The following is a 5,800-nucleotide window of genomic DNA, read 5'->3' on the forward strand; positions in this document are numbered from 1 at the left end:
AGTCCAAATGCAAAGAATTTAATATAAAGAAAATGATGAGCTTGTTTTAAAAAACACAATATTATTACTCCAATGCACATATATTTAGGCCTATTCCCGTAACCAAAAGGGGTTAGAAATAAAAAAAAAATACATTAATGGACTAACTGACATTTAAGCTTTTCATTTTTAATTAATTTGTAATAATTTCAAAAAACGAAATTCCACTTGTACAATATGGGGCATTGTGTCTAGGCCAGTGACTCCATTTTAAATTCAGGCTGTAACAAAATGCAAAATGTGGAAAAAGTCAATGGGTGTGAATACTTTCTGAAGTCACTGTCTGATGCTATATGACGTGTATGTATGACATTATCAACGTAGTATGGATGTTAAATAACAAAAACGTTCATGTGATCACACCTCAAACGTCTCCCTTGTCTTTTGTTTCCTCCACAAAATGATTTCTGTCATATGTTGGTGTCTCTAGACATAGAAATTGACGTGCTCTGCTCAAATGTTTGCAGTAACAAAAAGTCTTAGGRTGCCGGGTTCGAAAGGCATATACTTGAAAAGAAAAACTGCAGTCACTGAAATATTTTTTACTTTTTAAATGTATTTTTTCTAGCAGTAGACGGTCAGAACAAACGCACGYGTTTTGGCCGCAGTCTTCGTCAGCGTTTGGAGAAGAATCCACCCATATTCATAGATGACGTCACACTGTAGTACTGCTTCTCTCATTATTCACAATTATTATTTACATTCATTATTTACATAAATGTACTGCTATTTTTCCAGATGAGTTTAAATAAAAGGTGTCTCCCTTCTCCACCAGGTGGGGCTATTGCTCCACACTGTATTTGGAGACAACTCGTATGACAAGTCAAAAGGTTTTACTAACATGTGGTTGTGGGGTTTCACATGCAATTGGGCTGGAGACGTCTGAGAGACACAACTGTTGATGCATTGGAAGTTAAAGGGAAGGGAAGTGGAAGACCTTTTAACTGGTTCCTCTTCGCTCTTAAAAACGTGTGACTCATGTTGAATGTATTACTGTGAAATTCCCTGTGATAATTGGTAAGATTATTCAGAAGAATTTGCACTTGCGCGATCAGATTCTACGTGTGTGTGTGTGTTCACATGCGTTTGTGCGTGTGTGTGTGTTCATATGCGTTAATGCGTGTGTGTTTCATTGAGGGCATTTCATAACATTTAATGGACCGTGTGAAAATCTAAATTTCCTAAAACTCTACAAATTATACAACGGATGGGTCTAATCCTGAATGCTGATTGGTTAAAACCGCATTCCAGTCGGTGTCTATTCCAGAAGTGACCACCTGCTAACTCTATGACCATGAAATGCCTATTTACTCTGTTCCATCTGACTGCTCAATCCACTGTCTCATCAGCCCAGCCAGGCAATTTATAAACTTGATCTCCACTATAAAAATCATCTCGACTTTATCTCATATTTCTTTTAGACTAACATTTAGTTTTCAACACCGGAGATTTGTATAAACCTTACCGTCTGCCTCTCTGACATTTGCAACATTGTTTCAATATTCAAATTTTATCTCCAGCCGTCCGATAGTAAGAGTCGGGATGAGACAAACAGGCAGGCAGGCAGCGTTTTCTCAGCAGTCGAAATCATGAGTCAGCTGGCATCGTTTTTATGAATATATACAAAGAAATTTAAAACTAAATGAAGTGCAGCTAGTTGTCTTTCCAGCTTACAGATTTAAGTGATTGTGTTAGATGTGTTGTTGGCTAGCTCCTCTGAACAACAGTGTCCTGACGAGTGAGCAAATGTTCTATGCCAGGGAAATCACGCTCATTAGCTCATTGTTACGGATGTATCCGAATAAATTAAACAAATGCAAATGCAGCTACATTGCTGTTATTCTGGCTGCACTTTTTGACGTGACTGTAAGTTAGCCGTAGTTGGCTAGCTAGCAAGTAAGGGATAAGAACGTAGCCAGGCAGCACTGGCATGAAACATTTAAAACGACTGAGTCGCGTCTCTAGTAACGAACCGACTGAATAAACGTCCAGCTGGTTTAGGTAGCAACCCTAGATTTGTGTCGGGACTATATCTTGTGAAAGGATTAAATAGTATGAATAATTCATCAAAATAACGTTTTTTAATGATATATGTCAATCATTTTTGAATATGTTGGTAAACCGTTGTATAAAAGGGATAATGCCCGAGAAGCGGTATTTGGAGGGTTATTGGCCTCGTCTCGGGCCTAACAACACCTGTGTCAATATATCCTCCAAACACCGGCTTCTCGGGCATTATCCACTTAAGTAACCACAGTAAACCATGACATGCCTGTTTCCTCTGAAATCTGAAGTGTATTTCCTTATCTGCTCCCCCTCCTCTTCTTCCTCCTCCTCTTCCTCCTAAAGGTGGTACAGTGTTTTTGACGTAGTGTGAATAGGTAGCATACACCCCCCTTGTGTTTCTCTCATGTATGAATGATGTCATACTCTCACAGGCCCGGTTGGGTTTGAATCAGAGAAAGAGGGTGCGCTTTAATCACCTGTGTGTGTGTGTGTGTGTGTGTGTGTGTGTGTGTGTGTGTGTGTGTGTGTGTGGTGTGTGTGTGTGCGTGCGTGCGTGCGTGCGTGCGTGCGTGCGTGCGGTGCGTGCGTGCGTGCGTGCGTGCGTTTCAGGTTCCTCATCCAGGTTTCTGCATAAGGAGTGGCTGAGTTGTACTCATGTTTTCTTTACCTTCTCTTTGTTTCACTGTCAGGCTGCCTCTCTGTTTTGGTTTTAGCTTTCATTTCTGCTTTCTCTGTCTCTCTCTCTCTCTCTCTCTCTCTGTCTGTCTGTTTCCTGTCTCTCTCGAACTCTCACTTTCTCTCGCTGTTCCCTGTCTCTCTCTCGTCACAGGTATAGACAAGAAGAACAGAAACAGACAATTTAGGCGAGAGGTCATCAAAGCCCTGATCTGTTCCATAGGCTGTACACACACACACACACACACCACACACACACACACACACACACACACACAACCACACACAACACACACACACACCAACCACACACACAACCACCACACACACACACACACACACACACACACACACACACCACACACAACACACCAACACACACCACACACACACACACACACACACACACACCACACACCACCAACCACACATTTTTAACAGGAAACTGTGTAAAATAAAACATAAATTGTAAGCATGCATTGACCAGGCCAATAGGACACAACAGTATGTAGAGAATGGGCCAATTAGGAGTACGCTAAACCTGCATCACAATAGTAGCTAGGGACTATATCAGCACGTTTTATAGTAACACTTTACAATAAGGTTCTATTTGTAAAGGGTTTCCTAAGTTAATAATTACATTGTGTATTGTTATTTAAAGAGATTATCTGGTATCTTTGTATATTTTTTTAGCCAGTAGTTCTGAAAGTATCACTCACAAGCCAAAGTGGTCCCAAATTGGTGTACTATGTCACATACATTGTGCGCAAGATATGTGCACCACCATTCCTCTTTCTTTTCTCTGCTGTGTCACCGAGCCGCCGGGCCTACACTGCGACTGATTGGATAACCGTGGGCAGGCCTCTTGCTAGCTGTCACTCAAATGCAAGGAGGCTGAAGCTCATTGGCTAGAACTCTAATTGCTAAAGGTCATGGCCCACGTGGGAGAAAATGTAGAGAAAATGGCGCAGCACCAGCTTCAAGAAAACAGTCGCTTTCAAACTAGGGATTTTCGCTGCAGTAATTCTGCTCATAGATTATGCATGTAGGAACTACACATTAACATATCCAGCCACAGCGGAGGTTTAACAAAATACTTTCTTAGTGTCAAAGTACCGGAGCATGTCTTTAATCATTTGTAAAATGCATTATAAACTATTAATAAATGGGTTATAATGCATTGGCCGAGCTCCTTGCCATCCAGGACCTCTGTACAAGACAGTGTCAGACGAAGGCCCTAAAAATTGTCAATGACTCCAGCCACCAAGTCATAGACTGTTTCTGTCTGCTGTCGAGCGCAAGCAGTACTGATGCACCAAGTCTGGAACCAACAAGACTGAACAGATTCTACTCCCAAGCCATCAAATCAATATCAAATCAAGTTTATTTTATATAGCCCTTCGTACATCAGCTAATATCTCGAAGTGCTGTACAGAAACCCAGCCTAAAACCCCAAACAGCAAGCAATGCAGGTGTAGAAGCACGGTGGTAGAAAAACTCTAGAAGCCAAACTAGGGAAAAAAAGAAAACTGAGGACCAGGCTATGAGGGGTGGCCAGTCCTCTTCTGGCTGTGCCGGGTGGAGATTATAACAAACATGGCCAAGATGTTCTAAATGTTTCGTAAATGACAAGCATGGTCAAAATAATCAGGAATAATGTCAGTTGGCTTTTCATAGCCGATCATTTAAGAGTTGAAAACAGCAAGGTCTGGGACAGGTAGGGGTTTCCATAACCGGGCAGAACGGTCAGACAGACTCTACTCCCAAGCCGGAAATCAAATCAAATCAAGTTTATTTCATTTGATAATAGTTAACCAATAGTTATATTAGATTGACCCCATTTTGCACTAATTCTTTTGACTCATCACATACGCTGCCGCTACTGCTATCTACCAAGAGAGTTGTCATCGATATTTTTCGTAGCCGTCTATTTACCACCACAAACCAACGCTGGGCACTAAGACCGCACTCAACAAGCTGTATAAGGCCATAAGCAAACAAGAAAATGCTCATCCAAAAGTGACGCTCCTAGTGGCCGGGGACTTTAATGCAGGCAAACATAAATCCGTTTTACCTAATTTCTACCAGCATGTCACATGTGCCACCAGAGGGAAAAAAAACTCTAGACCACCTGTACTCCACACACAGAGACCATACAAAGCTCCCCCTCACCCTCCATTTGGCAAATCTGACCATAATTCTATCCTCCTGATTCCTGCTTACAARCAAAAACTAAAGCAGGAAGTACCAGTGACTCGCTCAATATATAAGTGGTCAGATGACGTGGATACTAAGCTACAGGACTATTTTGCTAGCACAGACTGGAATATGTTCCGGGATTCATCCAATGGCATTGAGGAGTACACCACCTCAGTCACCGGTGCATCGACAAAGTCGTCYCCACAGTGAACGTACGTACATATTCCTACCAAAAACCATGGATTACAGGCAACATCCACACCGAGCTAAAGGCTAGACCTGCCGCTTTCAAGGAATGGGACACTAATCCTTATAAGAAATCCCACTATGCCACCATACGAACCATCAAACAGGCAAAGTGTCAATACAGGACTAAGATTGAATCCTATTACACCGGCTCTGACGCTCGTCGGATGTGGCAGGGCTTGCAAACTATTACGGTATACAAAGGGAAACCCAGCCGTGAGCTGCCCAGTGACGCGAGCCTACCATACTGGCTAAATTCCTTTTATGCTCGCATCGAGGCAAGCAACACTGAAGCATGCATGAGAGCACCAGCTGTTCCGGACGACTGTGTGATCACGCTTTCCATACTCGATGTGAGCAAGACCTTTAAACAGCTCAACATTCACAAGGCCGCGTGGCCAGASAAATTACCAGGAAGTGTACTCAGAGCATGCGCAAGTGTCTTCACTGACATTTTCAACCTCTCCCTGACCGAGTCTGTGATACCWACATGTTTCAAGCAGACCCCCATAGTCCCTGTGCACAAGAAAGTGAAGGTAACCTGTCTAAATGACTACCACCCCGTAGCACTCATGTCGGTAGCCATGAAGTGCTTTGAAAGGCTGGTCATGGCTCAAATCAACACCATCATCCC

This window comes from Salvelinus sp. IW2-2015, unplaced genomic scaffold (genome assembly GCF_002910315.2).
Source record: "Salvelinus sp. IW2-2015 unplaced genomic scaffold, ASM291031v2 Un_scaffold1117, whole genome shotgun sequence".
NCBI classification, from domain to species: Eukaryota; Metazoa; Chordata; class Actinopteri; order Salmoniformes; family Salmonidae; genus Salvelinus; species Salvelinus sp. IW2-2015.